The sequence below is a fragment of the Lutra lutra genome, chromosome 3, assembly GCF_902655055.1.
Source record: "Lutra lutra chromosome 3, mLutLut1.2, whole genome shotgun sequence".
NCBI lineage: Eukaryota > Metazoa > Chordata > Mammalia > Carnivora > Mustelidae > Lutra > Lutra lutra.
The window spans coordinates 168018790-168040402 of NC_062280.1; positions in this window are offsets into that span (position 1 = coordinate 168018790).

The window sequence follows — 21613 nt, forward strand, 5'->3', positions numbered from 1 at the left end:
ATAAAATCCTGGTGGCCTGAGGTTGGTGCCCTTTTCCTGTATTGCATCTCTTCATGCTAAAGTTCTTGCTCTGATTTCCAGAGAGGCTTCAGCTCATGGGTTTCTATTTCGGTAAGTTGTGATTCTCCATATTTGCTCATTGGTTGCTCCAATTTTGGGGCTGGTGGTTTGTCCTGGGACCTTACTTCTTTTACAGATCTAAGAGGAGTTGTTGCTTTTTCAGTTCGTTGAGCTTTTTACTTGTTAGAACGGAGTGGTGACTTCCAAGCTTCTTCTGTTGTGGACAGGAAGCCATTCCACATGCTAACAGGAAAAGGGGCTTTTAGCAGAACTATAAGCTGTGAGTTCACTGCTCCATTAACATGAGAAAGTTTGGTTTCATTGGTAGAGTCACATGTGTGAAGAATCTGAAAGTTGGGTGCCTTTGAGCAAGGTGACCTGTTCAGGAATCTCTGCCCCGGGGACAGATGGGTACCCTGTGCCTGGGACAATGGGTACCCTGTGCCCTCCTATAGATGGACTAGTCTTGGTAGCATTGCAGAGAGGTAGAAATGGGAAGTGGGACAGAGACAAGAAATGGGTTCCCAGACCTACTACCGGGACTGGGCTGTATTGGGCATGAGCTAAAGGGGACTGGGAGAGGAAAAATAAAGACAGGTGAGTCTGAGAAGGATGACTAATTAATATTTTCTCTCTGGGAATGGATTGTACTTCTCTCTGTACCCGTCGCAGAATTTCAGGATACAATAGAGGGGCACAAAATAAAGTGTCCCTGAAGTGGTTTTCAAATGTGAATATCCTTGGGATTCTACTTTTTTTTTGTTGTTATAAAATTAAATTTCAGAAGAAGAAAATCTACTTGAAAACCTTGTATCCTGCTATATTAAACTGTAAACAATTTTACTATGGATGCATTTCTCCAATTTACTCCCACTTTGCAGGAAATTTTGTTAAAATTTCCAGCAGAGGAGAATATCGTGAACTTGGCTCAAACCCCATGACTTGGGGTGTAGCCCAGAAACAGCTGCTCGGGTAGTTTTCCCCTCCCTGCTGTTTTTTCCTCATTCACAGTCCTGGGGTTTTGCTAAATGCCGCCCATAGAACAAAATTGTCTCAGTGCTGGTTGCCAACAAAAGAAAGGCAGTTAGCTGATTAAACAAAGCAGAAGATATCTTCCTTCCTTCCTTCCTAAAGGTATGAAATCTATAGCTTTTTTTGCAAGGGATCACAAAAAGTAGAGGGCATACAGCAGGTGATAAGTAGGGACCACAAATTCCAAACTGAATTCTTTGCTGCAGCATTGGCCATGGCTATCCTACAGGGTGTGGTGTAGAGGATGGATGCCTGGGACAATGGGAGGCAGGGGTCCCTCAGGGCCCGGCCTGGGCTCCAGCTGCTCAGTGCCTTCCCTGCTCTGAATCCTATCTAATTGAACCTACCTTTCCCCCTGATTCACTCCCTAGTATCCCCATCATAAATATATCTCTTTGACCCTCTCCTTTCCCTCCCCCACCTCCTGCTCTTCTCTGTTAAAAACAGTCCAAATTGAACTTGTCATTTTTACCCTTCAAGTACTACTTTATACTAAACAAAAATTTCTACTGGCAATAGGGCCTTCCCCCGGGGCTGCCCAGCTGCCATTGGGGCGATTAGGGTGTTTCCTGCAGCTGAAGTCTCTTGTAATTAGCGAGCCCTTCAGGCAGTCTGGACTCTGAATTTAGCTGCCATCTGGTATCATCTGTAAATGACAATGGCACTATATCTTCTCTGTTGACTCAGCCCTGACTGCATCCCCATCCCCACTCCCACCCCAAGCAACCCTCAAAGAGATTTCGCTGCCCAGCTTCTCATCAAGCCTTAACTATCAAGGCATCTTGGGCTCCAGTTAACTAGCCAGGAATTTCCCAAGCCATCAAGAAGAGGCTAAAGCAAAGTGCCACAATGGGCCAAGAAGCATCTCCTGTCACTCTAGACCAGTTTTCCTCAAAGTATGGCTTCAGGACTGACAGCACTGGGATTATCTAGGAAGTTAACAGAAACAAATTCTTAGGTCCCATCTTAGACCCGTAATCAGAAACTCTGAGGAAGGTCCCATCAATCTGTGTTTTAACAAGCCTTCTAGGTCATTCCAATGTATGCTGAAGCTTGTGAACCACTGCCTTTGGCTTCATACCAGCACTTGACTGATACCTGAGGCAGTTCAATTCTTTTTTGTGGAGACTGTTAGGTGCATCATAGGATATTTAATAGTATCCTTGGTCTCTGCTCACCAGACGCTAGTAGCATTCCCTCAGTTGTGACCCTCTAAAACATCTCCAGACATTAACAAAATCACTCACTCCCCCAGTTAGGAACCACTGCACACCAGTGGTTCTCTGCAGGTCCTAGGTCTAACTGCTTAGTGCTATCTGACCAGTGACCGTTGATATAAAAAAACTCTATGTACACTGTATGTCGAGTGTCGTGTGTGCAGTACTTCCTGAGTTCTGATGTGCACGCAAGTCATCTGAGGGTCTTGTTAAAAATAGTTCTGATTCCAGAAATCCGCATTGGATGCTAACACAGTGCATTTTTAACAAACTACAAGGGATGCCCCCGTTGCTGCTCTGCAGACTACACTTTGTTTAACAAGGTTCTATAAGACCTGAAAAGATTTATTGACTAAAGGAAGAATAATTAAAAGATAAGGATGCCTTTTTTAGAATGTGTGAGCATTGTTTCCCCTTGTCATTGAACTCGTTTCGAGAATTTCTTTCCTTTCATTATTTCTGTTTTAATGTTAAGAAAGATCAACTTTATTTTAGTAATTATTGTTTATATAGACAAAAAATACCAAAGATCTTTCATATGAATTAGACGACATTTACAGATACATAAAAGTAGATGCCAAAACCCATGTCCTAGCCAGTGAACGACATAGCATGCTGCTCTAAAGCTTGATGAACTCAACTAACATCTCTTCAATGCTTTCTCCGTGCAGACCAGGCTAGTCAACTGCTCATCTAAAAATATATGTACGCCACTTGCCACACACACATACCTGCAGCTGTATGTTTTTACCATATGCATTTCCAAAATGATGTAAAAGTCATGTTTACTGGAACAGGTTAATGCCTCATGGTCAAACATTCACATTAAAAAAAAAAAAAAAAGAATCAGCCAGCAGGGCTAACTTGTTTTCATTGTCATCTCAGTTAGTGAGAAACCTATTTTAAATGATCTTCTATCACCGAAGGAGAATGATGGCATTTGCCATTGCAGAAGTGGCAGGGTAATTTCCTTCTAGAATGCATACTGGGTGCTTGCTTTGTTTCTCAGTTAATCCATTGATAGACGTGGCTCTGGGGTGCAAAGAAGACTGAAACCTTGGGGATTGAGAAATATCTTCTTTTTAATAAGCTGAAGGGCTTTTTTTTTTTTTGGTTTTTTTTTGGCTTAAAATTGGAAAACACCCAGAGAAAGGCACACCAAATATTCCTGTATATGCAATGATACTGTGTGATGGGTAATAAGGACAATATCAACCTTGACGTACTGTGTTGCACAAAGTCTTAAGACAGAACTATGTGGGGTGCCTCAGTTTCACATGGACTCACCTTGAGCACAGCAATCCGACATGCCACTAGCCTTCAATGTGAGGTGTGCTTGTGTTGCACAGAAATCATTGGCCACTGATGAGGACATTGTATGCAAGGTGCATTCTTTTCAGAAGCAGATGCATTCTCATTTTACAGTGTGTGTCAGAGACTTACTAGCTAGTCAGTAAGCCTCTTTCTTCTCCCTCCTGGGTACACGGCTAGACTCCGTTTCCCGGTTTCCCTTGTAATCACCACCACTGAACTGATTTTTGCTCACTAAAATGTGGGTGGATCTGACGTGCTCCATGTCCACCCCTGGTCCATGAAATCTTCCCATGCACGATCCTCCAGGCTCTGAAGTTTTTTGCCAGCCTGATGCAGAAGAGCACAGTGACTTTGGAAGCCATGTTTTGAAGAGGGAGAAACCAAAATATGAAGAGGCCTGGGTCCCTGTTTGCAGGGAGCCCTTCGCTAGTCAGACACCCTAGTTTTGGTCTTTATGTGAATGATAAATAATTTCCCTTATATGTGAGCCATTATACATTTTTTCAGATTCATTTGTTCCAACTGCTGGCATTACCCTAATTAACAATGTATTTCTCATATGTAATTGTTACATCAGCAGAGGTGCCCTTTTTCTATCATAGAAGCTGCCACCACAAGTTACTCTGGCTTCTTTTCCTCTTTTTCTGGCTGATCCTAAATTATATCACCCTCCATTAGATACTAATCACTATTCTATACTTACCTAATCTACCTATTTTGGTCCCTCACTAAGTGTCTCATTTTAAGCCTCATTGGTGGAAAGATGTATGAAACAGCAAGAGGGAGGGAAAAGGCAACACTAATCCCTCACCACTGCTCTTGTTCCTACCTCTGACAAACCTTCCTCCATCTATTCCTTTATCTCCTTACTCTTTATCCAAGTTGGATATTTTTCTTATTTGTCCTCATTTTACAGGTGTTTCATTCTTATGTATCACCATGCTAGAGTCTCATTACTACTTTTGACTTTATAATTTTTAACTCCCTCTGCACAACCAGCCTAACTAATCGATATTCCCTTCATCATAGGACATCTCATCACATAAATGTATAATTCTAGATATCACAGAAGGCATGAGCTCAAGAGGATCACAGAGAGAGAGGAGAATCAGTAGAAAAGAGTCCTGAGGCACTTCAGCAGGGCAGTGCTGGGCCACAGAAGCCATGGGAAGAGACTGTTTAAAGAAGAAGAAATAATCGATGATGTTGGACGTGGCTGAGATGTCAGGCATCATAAGAATTGAAAAATGTCCTTTACATTCAGAAATGGAGATCATCAATGAATTCTGTGAGAGCTCTTCTGATGAAGTCATCAGAAAGAAGTTAGACTGAGTAGGTGTTAGAGAGTTCGTGGGAGATGCAGAAATAGGTAACTATATATGGACAACGCTTTTGAGAATATTGTGAAGAACGAAAAAATCAGGAACCTAAGAAAATGGAGCAGAGAATGCAAACTTTGCATGGAAAATCTGGAGTAGTGGAGGAAAGGGTCAAGAAAGACATGGATGTGCAGAGTTACAGATCCAGGTTGAATGATGAGTAGCCAAGGGAATGAACAAATGAGTAAGGGAAGGGGCCATATGAAAAGTAGAAACTGAGAGGGCAAAATACGAAATTTTTCTACTGAACAATTATGTCTATAGATTAGTCTGGTGGCCTTTTTTTCCTCTAAGGAAATCATATTCCCATAAATAAGAAAACATCATTATGAATGATCAGAGATAGAAAGGGGGAAATGAAAATTGTAACTAACACTTAAATTTACATATACACATATTTACATATATTTACTTTCACTGTAGAAAGATTTATCATTAAAAGCCTATCAAAATGGAGCTGAAATACTGAAAAGATAAGTTTGTCTCCCAGCCAAATCAAAATTCATACTGAGATTTAAAAAAAAAATCATTTTTTTTTCTTTGCATAACTGAGCATATCATTTCTAGTACCACAACTATCTTAAATTTTTTTTTCAGCATAACAGTATTCATTATTTTTGCACCACACCCAGTGCTCCATGCAATCCGTGCCCTCTACAATACCCACCACCTGGTGCCCCCAACCTCCCACCCCCCACCCCTTCAAAATTCTCAGATCGTTTTTCAGAGTCTATAGTCTCTCATGGTTCACCTCCCCTTCCAATTTCCCTCAACTCCCTTCTCCTCTCCATCTCCCCTTGTCCTCCATGCTATTTGTTATGCTCCACAAATAAGTGAAACCATATGATAATTGACTCTCTCTGCTTGACTTATTTCACTCAGCATAATCTCTTCCAGTCCCGTCCATGTTGCTACAAAACTTGGGTATTCATCCTTTCTTTCTTTTTTTTTTTTTACAGCTTTATAAACATATATTTTTATCCCCAGGGGTACAGGTCTGCGAATCGCCAGGTTTACACACTTCACAACACTCAACATAGCACATACCCTCCCCAATATCCATAACCCCACCCCCTCTCCCAACCCCCTCCCACTAGTACCACAACTATCTACTATGTTCTGGTCTTACTTATTTAAAGATTATAGAACACTGACATAATCAGTACTTTAATGCCCAGGAATGCTATATAACAGCTGAATTGAACAAAAATGGAGATCAGAAAATATCCAAGAAGGACATGGACCTTCTTCATTCTAATGAGCAGGCTATATAATGGCTATATAATATGTATCACTTAAATTTCACTACCTAACATACGGAATCACCAGGGAATAAAAGCATACTTTTTTTTTTTTTTTTTTTTTTGCTAGCTGCTAAGGTAGTAATAAAGAACAGTGATGAAGTAACAGGACAACAATGAGCTCATTATTTAATAATAACAGTGTGCCCATGATAAAAACAATATTTTTTAATTTTTTAAAACATTTTTAAAAGATTTTATTTACTTATTTGTCAGAGAGAGAGAAAGAGTGAGCATGGGATGACACATTAGCAGGAGAAGTGGCAGGCAGAGGGAGAAGCAGGCTCCCCGCTGAGCAGGGAGCCTGACTTGGGACTTGATCTTAACTTAACCAATTGAGCCACTCAGGCATCCCTAAAAACAATATTTTTTAAAGATACTTTTTTTTTCTATTCTATTGCTACCCTTTACTAAGTAAATGTAGCATAGTTCCATAATTCAATTTCATTCAGTTTGATTCAACTAATCCAGATCTATTCAATTCAACTAAATACACACACATACACACACACATTTAGGAAATTAAAGCCATACCAAAACTTAGGTTTTGAAAAGAATTGATTTTTTTCAGAGTACAAATATATCTGACTACATAATTATACATATATATGATGACATATATAAATATGTAGAAATAATACATATATGACCACATCATTAGAGTATGAAAACATATTATTTTGAACTTAGAAATTTTGGCAAGAGGTTTTACAGCAGAAATGTCACAAGTAAAAAACATGTGCTAAATGCACGCTTGGGAATATTTTGGAGAAATTAAATACTTTCTTAATTGTACTTATCAGTTATACGTTGATGCTTCTTATCGCTGTTAGCAACTTTAAGAAATAAAATCCCCAAATTTTTTCCCCAGAATTATACAAATTGAAATGGCATTCTGTTAGATATCTATTGTTAGATATCTGTTGCTATCTAAGAACACTGGGGAGTTGGGAAGAGAGAGTAATTTGGGGAGAGATAGGAATGGCATCTTGATGAGAGGCTTGGGGACATTAGGAAGACAGTAGTTGGTTAGTGAGAAACTTCTTGTGGCTGCGTGTTAGTTTGCTAGGGCTGCCCTTATAAAGTATCCCAAGTGGGGTGACTTAGAACAAAATAAATGTATTGCCTCACAGTTCTGGAGGCCAAAAGTCCAAAGGTATTGGCAGGGTCATGCTCCTTCTGAAACATATAGAGAAGAATCTTTCCTTGCCTTTTTCCAACTTCTGGAATCCTTAAAAATTCTTGGTGTTCCTTGGCTTATAGCTACATCACTACATCACTACATCACTACAGTCAGGCAATTCTGTATCAGTCTATAAAGGGACCCAAGTTAGTGAGCACTTCTGGGTCTATTCCATTGTTACCATTCTGCAGTCCACAGAAAGTAAGAAAGAGAATATAAAGGCAACAGCTTCCTTTTGAAGAACAGGATTCAGAAGTTGCAAATATTGCTTCCTCTTACATATCTCTGGCCAGAACTTAGTCAAATGGTCACATCTGGGTGCAGAAGAGTCTGGAAAATAGTTTTTACCTAACCAATGGTGTGCCTTGCTGAAAAATGGTGTTGGGGGATTCCACTTCAAATAATGAGAGAAAAATGGATACTGGGGGATAATTAGCAGTCTCTACGAAGGCAAATAGTAACATGAGTGAGATTGGGAGTTCATTGAGAATAAGAAATTGTAGTTAGAGGTAACCACATTAAGCCCCCAGGAATTCTTGGAGACCCCAGGACTTCCAAAAGATAGCAAAGCAGTTGAAAGTGCATGGTTGTGAGGTAAATGTGATGTTTGGCAGAGGGCCTAACCAATATATACATATTTTTATTTTCAAAGTACATGGTGACCACAGCTAGTAACTAAATTTTATGTAGTAAAGCAGGGAGCCTTGTGTTGGAATTTCAGCATTAAAAATTTTATCTATCTATTAAGATTTTTATTTATTTATTTATTTGAGAGAGAGAGAGAGAGAGAGTGAAAGGGAGAAGCAGACTCCCTGCTGAACAGGGAGTCTGAAGCAGAGCTCAATCCTAGGATCTCGAGATCATGACCTGAGCTGAAGGCAGATGCTTAACTAACTAAGCAACCTAGGCGACCCTCAGTCTTAAAAAAAATTCTTTAAAAGGAAGAACTACAGTGAACTACATTAAAGAACTGTTGCAAATCTCTTAAGAAATGTTGATCTGTAATCAATTAACATTTATTATAAACAAGCAACTAAAAAATTTTAGAGAGAACTCATGGGAAATGTAAGCAGTAAAAAGAACCTAAGAAAGTCACTTTTACTTTGAGATTTAAAACAAATCATTAAATTTATAATGCTGATACATACATATATTATATGTATTATATATTATATACACATATATATATGTCTTATAATGGTATATAGCTGACCCTTGAACAACATGGGGGTTGAGGATGTTAACACCTTTGCTCCGGTGCAGCTGAAAATCTGTGTCTAATTTTTGACTCTCCAAAAACTTAACTACTAGTAGCCTACTGCTGACCAAAACCCTTACTGATAGCATAAACAGTCGATTAACACATATTTTGTATGTTATATAATACATATAGTCTTATATATTTATGATTTTTATTTTTAATATATCATATGTAATAAATAATATCTAATACATATGAGTCTTACAAAAAAGTAAGCTAGAGAAAAGAAAATGTCATTAAGAAAACCATAAGGAAGAGAAAAAACATTTATAGTACTTACAGGTACAGCTGTACCATGCTTTTCTACAAATACTACACAGAAGTGAACTCAATTCAAACCCACATTATTCAAGCTACTGTTACTATGTATTGTAATGTTACTACGTATACTTTATAAAGTTTTGGTAGCAAGCTATAAGGAGAAGACCAAAATATTCTGAGTAAAAATTTAACATATTGTTTCCTAAACCACTTTGAAATTAGACATTCATTTGGATGCATAAATAATCTAACACCTGTTCTAAAATCATTTCACGAAAAGGTACCACAAACAACACTCAATGGTAAAACATCCAAAACTTCCCTCAGCTTGAGAATAGCCAAAGATAATCACTATTACATCGGGTTGGAATTTTCAGCCAGTGCAATTAGGCAAACAAATACACAAAAACTCCCCCACCCACACACAAAACTAACAGAAAAGATAACTAAGAGTTAGGACTGTAAGCTTGTCTTTTTTTTTTCTTTTCCTGACAGACATCGTAATTGTGTATTTAAAAAGTTCAGAAGAATTTATATGCAAACTACTAGAATTTAGCAATGTCCAAAAAAGGCCACTGTAAAAAATTCAATTTTATTTTTATATACCAGTAACAAATAAAATTTAAAAGTATACTGTATTTATGAATAGCATCAAAAAGCATCAATTATCTAATAAACTGAAGAAAGATATTCAAGACTTCTGTACCAAAAGCAGCATTATTGAAGTTATTAAGGAGACCTGAAATAAAAAGATATATCGTGCTCATGGATTGGATGACAAAATTATTTAGATATCAATCCTTCTCAAACTGTTCAACTGTTCTGTAGGTTCATATTGATCTCAACTAAAATCTCAGTAAGTCCTTTATAGAAAATGATGGTCTCTAACATTTATATGGAAATGGAAAGGCAAAGGAGAGTTAAGTCAATTTGGATTAAAAAAACAAAGCAGGAGGATTTACCCTAGCAGATATCAAGACTTATTGAAGGCTAATTAAGACAACTGGTATTGACTCAAGTACAATAAAGTAGAACAGTTTAGCAGGAGAGACCTATCTTCTTCTCCCCAAAAGCAATTCACACATACACAGATGCCAGATTTATGTGACACTGTAATACAGTGGAAGGTCTTTTCAGTAGGTGGTGCTGGGTCAATTGAGAACAACTCGAAAAAAATCTTGACCTCACACTATACACAAAAATCAATTCCAAAGGAATTACAGATTTAAATTTAAAAGGTAAAAAGAATAAGAATTTAGAAAATCATGGGAGAACATTTTTGTGATCTTAGAATAGGCTAAAATTTCTCAAAACACAAATGCACTAATTCTAAAAAAACAAAACAAAACAAAACAAAAAACCTACATTATCAGATAACTCTATTAACATTATGAAGTTTATGTTATTAAAAGACACCTTAGTGGAGTAAGAAAGAAAACCGTACCATGGGATATAGCATTTCCACTCATATATCTGAAAAAGATAGTATCTGGAATTATATAAAGGATACCTATTAATTAAAAAGAACTAAACATCTCAGGGACGCCTGGGTGGCTTAACTGGTTAAGCATCCAATTCTGGAGTTTGGCTCAGGTCATGATCTCAGGGTGGTGAGATCAAGACCTGAGTTGGGCTCAGTGTGGGGCATGGATCCTACTTGAGATTTTCTCTTCTCCCTCTGCCCCTCCCCCCTCTAAAAAAAAAAAAAGCTAAACTAAACATCTCAAAAAAATGGGCAAAAGTCTTGAAAGCATATCACAAAGAGAATATCAAAATGGTCAATAAACATATGAAATAATAACAACATAAAATAGCAATAAATGTATGAAAAAGTGATGAAACTTGGGGAAAACAAAAACATAATGCTAGCAGTACACACTCACATGAATTACAAAGAAGGAAAAGAGCAACAAATCTAAGTGCTGACAGAAATGTAGCATGACCCAAATTTGCGAATACTGCTTGGGGGTATAAGTGTACAACCACTTCGAAAACCCTTTGGCAGCATTTATTAAGCTTAAAATACACATACCCTATGACTAAGAAATTTCACTCCTAGATATATATCCCACTAAAATAGGTACATAGTTTCACCAAGAGACATGTACAAGGTTGTTGATGGCAGCAATAACTGGAATTTGTCAAATGCCAGTCGAGAGTGGAAAAGTTGGGTAAATTGTGGGATATTCCCCTCAGTAGACTTTTTTTTTTTTAAAGATTTTTATTTATTTATTTGACAGACAGATCACAAGTAGGCAGAGAGGCAGGCAGAGAGAGAGAGGAGGAAGCAGGCTCCCCACTGAGCAGAGAGCCCAATGCGGGGCTCGATCCCAGGACCCTGGGATCATGACCTGAGCCAAAGGCAGAGGCTTTAACCCACTGAGCCACCCAGGTGCCCCTGCTCAGTAGACTCTTACACAGTGTTGAGAATTAATGAACAGAAACTACAGGCAACAGGGATGAATCTCACAAACAAACATGGTGAGAAATAACAAGAACAGAAATCCAGACACAGAGAGTACATAATATGTGGTTTTATTTATTTAGTGTCCAAAATCAGGCAAAATTAATCTATGATGTATGTTAGGAATTCAAGAGAGTGGTTACCCTTGGTTGAGTGAAGAGATGGGAGGGAGTATCAAGAGTGTTTCCAGAGATGCTGGTAATACTCTGTGTCTTGATTTGATAGGTGGTTACATGGATGTATTTAATATGTTAGAATTCAGAGCACTGTACATTTTGATTTGTGTACTTTTCTACATATAGGTTATACTTCGATACAATTAAAAACGTTAATTCTATTACTTTATGGTTATATATCATAGAAAATAATTAGAAGGCACAATTTCAGCTCTTAAAGAACTTCATAAATCCAAGTGAAGAAAATGAAATTCATGCCATGATGTGATTTGGTGGACATAGAAGCAATAATTACAAGAAAAATAATATGCCACAACTTAAATGAGGAGGATAAATTTAAGTGAAAGGATTCCAAGGATAAGTCTTTTCATTAATTTTGTTTTGTTTTGGGTACTGTATTTGGAAAAGACATGCTATATTATATTTTCTTAAATGTATATATCTTTTAATTTAATAAAGAATGTGATTTTTGCAAATTAAAACTTAAAAGACTCTAAGGAGATAGAACAGGCTGTAGGAAATTCTGAAGCAACTTTAATCAGCAGAAAATAACAGTTTAACAGGAAGAATCTTTGCCAACTAAGTGAAGGGTTCATAAAGGAGAAAAATATGTCCATGACTCCATAGCTCTTCTATAGCTATTGATCTTCTAGGTGTGGGTAAAAGTTGTCCTCCCTTAATGAGTTTCCAGTCTACTATTTTCCCCATTCTTCTCTTTCTTTAGCCCATGCAAATCGACCTGTATATGTGGAATTCATAGAAAAAAATTTTTGCAACCCCAAATACTGATCAATTATTATAACTGCCATGGCTTCAACAGAAACCTATAGGAAAATGATCTCAAAATGCAAATAACATCTTTTTCAACAACAAATTATGGCACTTCTGAGTGACCTGACATTTTAACTGCACAGTACAATTAGGGCTACAAAATGTAGACACCAACCATAACTTTATGATATACTCTAACTTCAAGGTAGTTGTTTGCAACTCTTGGTCTCTTTTATGGGAGATCTATTTCTCAAAGCAGAAATCGAGTCTCTTCTGGGAGTATCTGAACTTTTGAAATTCTCTTCTTATCCTATCCCTGTAAAAATCACCTTTGTGGGGTCTGAGGCTAAAATGATCCTCTTAACATGTCTCATTCAGGCCACTTGAGAAAATTCAAATGAGAAGAACCATAAAATAGTTTCTCAGGAGTAAGATTACATGTTTATTTTGTACATGTGCCCAGTGGCTTTGCAATGAATGCATTTTTATAATTCAAATAGATTTCCAGAGAACTGCCCATTCTTTTTCTATGCTAATGGCCAGAGGCTATTGAGAAGGGAGCAATTTTAGAAAATCCTGAATAAAAACAAACTAAAATAAGCATTCCTGCCAATTTCTGAATTGGCCAAACTTTCCAGTTGCCTTTTTTATTCTTTGATTCTTTTTTTTTTTTAAGTTTATTTGATTTTTCTAGTTTGTTGATAAGTAAGAACAGCAACGACCTTTAGTTTACTTTCTCTGGTATAGCCAAGTTTTAACCAGCAAGACTTAACTGAAATTCAGGTGCCACTATTACTTAAGTCATATTTTGAAAAAAATTAAGAGAAACAGAAAAAATATGGCATTAGTGTAGACAGAAACTTCTTTAAAAATGCAGTGGAAGAACATTATTTCGGGGTGTGGGTCTTTCCCTTCCTGCTGTCTCAGGCACTCAATCTTATTTTCAAGTGCTGTACATTCTCAGTGAAAAGCAAAAAAACAGCATTTGTACTGTTTAAGTTTGAAAAGAATATACTGAAAGGCAACGAGCAAACTTAATATTCTATCTTTTTTTTTCTGTATTTTTGAGGAATTCTTCAAATCGAGAATCAGTTTTGAAGAGAAAAATCTCTTCAGTTCCATGGCCATTATTAGCTTATAATGTGGGATTCCTAAACCAAGTTTAGGAATCAAGTTGCTTGCTTCAAATAGCCTTGCTCCTTTGTATTTCCAGAGTGCATTACACATGTATGTAGACACAGTCAAAGACAATGCCTTGTGTTTTCACTGTTTCTTGGTTTCTAACCTTTGTACATAATATAATTGCATTATCATGTCTTGGAGAGTGTGAAGACAGGGTTAGTGAGTTTTTTTGTTTTTTAAAGATTTATTTATTTATTTGAGAGAGAGAGAGAGAGAGAGAGAGCGTGCGTGTGAGTGGGGGGAGGGCCAGAGGAGGAGAATCTCAAGCAGACTCCCTGTTGAGCACGGGGCTGGGGTGGGGGTGGGGGCCCTGAGATCACAATCTAAACCAAAATCAAGAGTCAGATGCTCAAGTCTCTGAGCTGCCCAGGCACTGTGACAGGCTTAGGTGAATGACCATCTCTAGCCCTTATTCACACATTACCACCTCTACTTTCAATTTCCCTCTCCTATAAATTCTCCAAGATAACTTAATTCCTACTCCTTTTTTTTTTTTTTTTACTTATTTGAGTTTCTTCTGTTGTTATCTTCCAAAAACTTCAGTATTTTAAAATTTTAAATCATTATTGTTTTTTCTCTGTTCCTTAGCTGGGTCTGTTCATACATATTTTAATACATATATGTATGTATGTATCTCATTATTAAACCATTTAATGCTAAGTGAAAAAAAATGATATTTTGTCCATATTCTATGTTCTCTTCTGTGACAAGAACCAAGGTCAAGTTTGTAATGGCAACTGCAATTGCATTTCGTTGCTAGGGAGTTGCTAAAGGAAATCAGCAGTCAAGAACTCAGGCAAAACTTCACTATTGGATAGATCATTAGACCCAGCTGCTTGGGAGCTGTTGGGAAGGGGAAAAACTCTTCAGGATTATTCTGGAGGAAGATTCATTGCTTCTGAAAGTGAATGTCAAGTGAACCTTCATCAATTCTTAAGAGCAGAATTCTATATGGTTTTTCAATCTTGCCTTTTCCTTCTTGCTGCATGCCTATACTTGAAATATAATTTTTGAGAAAACACACAACAAACCAAAGTAGTCACAGCCTTTAAAGAAGTATATCTGAGAGACCTGAGATCTTTTTATCATTATGGAAACTTAGAGAAATGAAACGTCTTTCTCAAGGAAAGTAATGGGTAAAACAGGAACTGAAACATACAGCTTGACCTAGTCCACTAGGTTTTTCACTGTCCCACTACATGGCTACAATCAGATACAGATGACCACACTTACTGCCAGTGTCTGTGATTTTCATTTCATGGTGCGGGGCCAGGGGTGTGGGGTTGGGGCAAAGATGTTTCCTTAACAAAAATGTTGAGTCAGCCTCGAGTTGGCTTCAGCTATCATTTCAGGCTGGCTGTAAGGAGGAAGTGACATGCTGGCCTAGAGGAGTGGATGGCAGTTAACAATTCTCAGAAGCTGCACAAAGACCAAGTTCAAATGATGGATTAGAAAGGGGTCTTACGGACTGCAGTTTTAATATCTTGGGTAAACTTTGGTGAGAATGGGGAAAGAACTAGATAAGGTGGGAATGGAGTTAAGAGCAGTTTCTTTCCAGGCAGGATGGTGGCAGTTATGTGGGAATTTTATGCCAAATTTAATCACAGTTTTGTCTCAAGCCTCAACTCCACCAATTGTGTATGACCTCCATGTTCCTCCAAAACCTTGGTTCCAGGTAGACTGACTGGCCATCCCTGGATGCACTATGCTTCTATTAATTTGTATTTTAAGGTTTCCATATCGTTCTACACAGGCAGCCCTTGATTTTTATCATTCCACTACACATGAGTTTGGTTACCAGTTCCTCAGCAACACAATTCAACTTTCACTTACCAGGCTACATAAACTATGAGTAATTGTATAAAGCACAAACTTTGCTGCTAGCTCTTTAGTGCATCATGATCAGTGACCAATCATGTTTCTTCTTTTAAAATTTATTGGTATGAATCATTGAATTCTGCTCCAGAAACCAATACTACACTGTATGTTAAGTACCTAATATTTAAATTAAAAATATATACATAAATAAAAAGTTTCATATATGTAAAATAAAAAAATAAAATTTGTTGGTGATTGGTCATTGCACATCAGTTATTCAGTTTACGTACATACTGCAAAGCACATAGGTGCATTGTCTCCTTGTCTCCCAGGGATAAACCCACATGATATTTTACAAAATGGATCATTGACAGAGGGAATTGGCTATCAGTGGCAAAAGTAGAACAAAGAAATGAAACGTGGTAATGCTGAAAGAGAAATTGGAGTTGAACAAAATGTAATTATGGGAGAAATAGCATACTAAGGGAGCATTGGCTACTGCCAGTGGCTGGGACATTCTTGATGGGCTGCCAGAGGAATTTAGTGGAGGTGAGCTTATCGACAAGAATGAGCAAAGCAGTTGCGATGAAAGGATGGAGATGTCCCAGAAGAAGTGACAATGGCAACAAAAACAAAAACACAAAACCAAAACCCAAAAATCTTCACATGAAAGGAAGTCTTGAAGGAATTTCATGACATGGAAAGCACAGAGATAGTGTTAGAAGCTGATAATCACACTTAGAAGGGAATATGGCAACTGACCAAAGCATAAAAAAGATGCTTGCTCCACACTGATGAAAAGAAGAAAAGCACTATTAAAATGACTTTGACAATTTTTGCTTTTACACTGAGATGAAACACTTTAATTCTCAAAGTTTCTAATATTTAAAATTACAGTGTACTAAATATTGATTTCACTAATTTTCATTTACCTATATGTTTAGGACCAATAGTAAGATAGCTTTAATGTTTGGGAAAAAAAAATTAAAGGTCACAGAATAATCACAGTTTTTCTTATTGGTTATTAATATTGCTTTGCACAATTTTAGCTTGTACATCTATAAGGTTCCATATGACTATGCAAAGCAAGAACTGCCTGTAGATAGGATTTTGTATCCACCTCCATCATAACACCTGTCATGTTGAATTGTCATTACTTATATGTGTCTTTCACATGAGACCATTGAGCTTTTGTGGAATAGGAACTGGATCTTCTGTATATTCCCCCCATGGCTATCTGGCACATAGCAGACCCTCAACAGTTTTGTTGACTGAATAAAAGAAATATCTTCCAGTTAATCTCAGAACTTTTATATAGAAAGCATATTGAACAACTTATAATTTCCACATTTGCATGTTTTTGTACCTAAGATCATTAAAGAACACAAGCACTAGGTGATGACTTTCTAAGACCCAAGATATTGGGACTCTGTCCATCAAAAAAAAAAAAAAAATTGTTGACAAATACTCCCTTATAGTGGATTCCTATCACAGTTTAAATCAAGAATGTCTTGGTAACAATTTTTAGAAAAAAACTCTTTTGACTTCAGGCCAAATATAAGGGAAAGTATACCCTTATTTGTCTAACTGGTTAATGCATTAAAATAAGCACTCTCAGAGACCTAAAGTGTTTCTAAAACACACTGGACATGAAGTTGATCTTTTTCTTAGTTATTATTATTTAGTCAATTTTGCTAGAAAGTTGTGATTATAGTGGATCCAGGAGGCTATGTCAACTTGCCTGAAATTAATTTTTGATAAAAATGGTAAAAAATGTTAATATTGTCATCTACAAACTATACTCACTTTCTTCCTATCTTTTAACATGAGGTCAACTGTTAAAAGTCATTAGGGAACATAGATTAATTGAGAATAAAAGAGATTTTCCCATTTGGGAGTTGCTCTATATTTATTGGCCAGTGTTTCTTGAAGTAGGATATACTGAAGATCCTTGCAGTACTTACATACAGTCTTACCACGTGTAACTAGCTCAAGTCACAGGTGATTAACAACATGAATTCAATCAGGCCAAACTGCTCGGTACCCTGTTTAACAAGATGAGTCCCTTGATCCCATCAAAGTCATGTCAAATTGCTATAAAACTTTCTAAGACTTATTTTCAAATTCCATATCCACTAGTGGACTAGTCTGTGGTCCGTACTTCAGGTGGCCCACTTATAGTCCAGACTATGCTCCAAAGTTCAGCGTATTAAACTTTTTGACCACTAGACTTTCAGCCATTCATTCTCATGATTGCATCTTTCCCTATGTTAAGCACAAAGCAGATGTTCAAGAAATTTTACTAGATTAAAAAAAAAAAAGCTACAAGACTAGTAAATGACAAAGAAACCATAGATTAAAAAAGGACTATCTATGGAGGGAATAGGAGCTCAAAAGTGAAAAGTGAGAAGTCTTGATGTGAAGCTAGGAGTAGGTCAAGCCCTTACCTAATTGTTGCTGGCAGAGGAATTGGGCATTGGGGTAGATTTTTGAGTCACCACTCTATTCAAAACATGTCAAGTCAAATATACAATTTGTGATCCAACTATAATGGGAGGATGGATACTCAATGATTTCTGGAACTCTTTCCTTCAACATTACATTAACGGACCAACTGGACATCTGTAAACCACAAGGATTCTTCTGACTCTGCTTCATGTTGTATAGTTTCTAGATCTCAGAGCATTAAAATGGCATTGTAAGTTGTGTTGTGTCCTCACAACCCAACTACTGTTGTAACAAATACAAAATAAAAGCAAAACTTACTAAAGTAGTTGTTAACAGCTTTCATGCTCAGAGAATAAAGATACTGGAAAACTAACTTAGAATAGATGGTTTTCTAAAAGCTCTTCTCTTTTTTGGCATACCCTATAGTACAAGTTTTTTCCACAGGCAATTTAGAAAAACAGGAAACAGATATTTATTTTGTAAAGGAAATATTTTCCTTTTAGGGGTAAGATTATAAATGCTGAAATAAAAAGCAAGTAATTTTTCTCAAAAGTATATATTATATATAGCTTAATTAACATATTTTTGTACATTTAATAAAATATATATTATATATTATAAGCATAACAGAATATACATCTTTATATTTTATATATTTATAAAAATAAAATTTCAAATATTTCATGTATATTATACATACATAAACACACAGAGAAGAGTGAAGGTGGATTAAAATAAAGTGGGTAAGGAAGTAAATATCTTAATCAGCCTTTAGTAATTTGCACACACAACTAGAACGATGAATTATAGGATAATGTGCCAAGGAAACATAAAATGTTTAATGGCCCTGGTACTCAGTTCATGGCTGTAAAAACCTACTTTGAGTCATGTTTAATTGAAACATATGCTTTCCAACAGTTTGCAAATTTGTTTTGAAAGTTAACCTGCCTCATTTTTTTTTTTAAAGATTTTATTTATTTATTTGACAGAGAGAAATCACAAGTAGGCAGAGAGGCAGACAGAGAGAGAGGAGGAAGCAGGCTCCCTGCTGAGCAGAAAGCCTGATGTGGGGCTCGAACCCAGGACCTGGGATCATGACCTGAGCTGAAGGCAGCGGCTTAACCCACTGAGCCACCCAGGCGCCCCTACCTGCCTCATTTTTTACCTAAAGTAAAAATAGACTGAGATAAGCAAAGCATGTACACAGAGATTTTAAGTATAAAATCTTCTAATAGCCGAATGTAAAGTAGTCAAAAACTTGATTTTCTTAAGAATTCTTGTGATGATTTTTCACTAAAATAACTCTTTGTTGGTAATATCCCTGCCAAAACCCTCTTTTCAGTGTTCAGGTCAAATTTATGTTACTCCCACTAGTCTCCCATCCTTTCCAAAAGCAGTCCAGGCCATCATTGATGAACGGGTTACATGATGGTGACATCATTCCTAGTGTTCCTACTCCAAAAGAACATGAATCAAGTTATAATTGGGGACTAGAGAGGTGATGAAAAACAGCTTTGTCTTTCCATAGGAATAAATTCTGATAATGTAGGCCATCCAATTGTTTTCAGCTTTGGCAGCAAGTTTGAAATTAGGATACTGTAGTATTTGATCATTTTTGACAAAATGGGAAGATTCAATGTGGAGGTGAAGATAGGAAAGAAATTCTATCAGGTAATTATAAAATCTTGAGCACAACATCCTTCATTTTGTATGTTAGAGTGCCCTGGAAAAGTTAAATGTAAATGGAAAGTAGCTGGAATTCTACTTTAAGGGAAACAGGGGATTTTGATCTTTTTTTTTTTTTTTTTTTTTTTTTTGGTGCAAAATGGTGGTTTATTAAAGCATGGGGATAGGCCCCGGGGAAGACAGAGATGAAGGTTTCAATGGAGCCTTCATATGCTAAAGGTGCTGGGATACTTGATCAATGTTGTCTTTTGGCCAGCCATTAACATCAAGATAGTTGGGAGATTCCTGTCTTGCAGGATTGTGATCTCTGCAAGTTAACTATTTGTTTGTCTTTTACCGTGGTCAGGGCGGTTGGGGTGCCTGAGGAATGTTACACATATTGCCCAGGGGAGCGGGTGGAGGGAGGGTGCAAGGTGCCAGCTTTTGCTTTGTCTTCAGCCAGACTCCTGCTCCCTCATCATTCCCCCCTGAACAATTTTGACCCTTAAATCTTTAAGGTAGTTGAAGGTGGAAGGTCTCATCTTCTGTAACTTCTTCCTGCTGAATAGGGGCATAGAGCTGTCCCTACCTACTCGGGTCAACATTGATCAGTTGAGGAACATATAGGGAAGTTACAAAGGGTGGAGGCAGCTGAATCCAGCGCTGACAGTGAAGAAGTGTCTCTGTGTGTGGTCAGGATCATCTGTCGTGGTGAAGTCATTGCAGCAATGGAGTCTTGGCACCAAGTAGAGAAATACTGGTGAGGCTGCTGGGAACTCTGTAAGCAAGGTATCAGGCCAACAGTCCCAAGGGGCTTTATGGCTTCAGGTTTCATAAAGTCAACCTTAGTTCCTTAAAGCTGTCTGGTCATATCTGAGTCTACGCATGTCTTTCTCAAACATGACATTCCAGTCAAAGCCTTGGTAAAATAACCCATGTTCCCAATGGTGTCCTGAGGATCTGGAGTGGGTGGTGTTAGGTCCCGGGGGCTCTCTTCTTGCTCCTTGACAGTGAGAAGGATCCGCGGTGAATGATCTAGAGGCTAGTCATGCAGGCCTGCGGTTGGGGGGGATTTTGATCTTTAAGGAAATCTTGCTTTAAAAGAATTCTGTAAACCAAATAACAATGCCCTAGTCCATCTATTGCATACTATACTCTAGACTAATTTATATTAATTTATATGGCAACATTTCTTAGATGTGGTTGGGAAAATTTTGATTATATGTTCAATGAATAAATATTAGGTGCTGACAAACAAAAATAAGAAAAAAGTCTATAATCAAAATGCTTAACAAGTAACCTGGTACAAACACAAATTTTCTTTTTCATGAAAAGTGAAGAAATTATTTACTTTTTGGTTTCTTCATTCAACTACAGCAAAAATAATTTGATTGGTAGTTGCAGCCATTTGGTAATTTTTCAGTCTTCATTCCTCTGAAAAATAATTAAGAATTTATAGGGTAATTTAAAATTATTGTTTATACATTTTTAGAATTTGATACAGTGTAAAGCTTTAGGAACTATCAGCTAATGTTTCTTTTCCAGTATCATCGGATTATGTATAACAATTGTGATTAAATCTGATTTTGCACAAGTATTTAGTAGCCATATAATGAGGAGCTATTAATTCTTTTAAACCCATAACTGCTATTTTAGAATAGTTTAATAATATCTCTTTGAAGCACAAAGATAATTGAATCCAGTCATAATATGTCAATAAATGTGTAGAGCATGCAAATTGCCTGAATAGTAATATCCCATATTTTGAGAATTACGAATAATGGGGCTAAGATTGGAGACTTCTGTACCTAATTAATCACTCAGTTTAGCAGAGAAATATTAATCTTAGACTAAATCAGGCCCACCAGTTACAATGAGAAAATGGACTGAGGGGATTCTAAAAGAGATGAAGTATACCATAAGAATTATAGAATAATTTTCAAATCTTAAAGTGGAAACAGTTCCAGGGGCATTATTTTCAACATTAATGCCATAAGTTCCCTTTACAACATCCTACCAACTTATCCAGCCTCTACTCAACATTGCTCATGAAAAGGAACACAGTGTCCCCTAAAGACAGA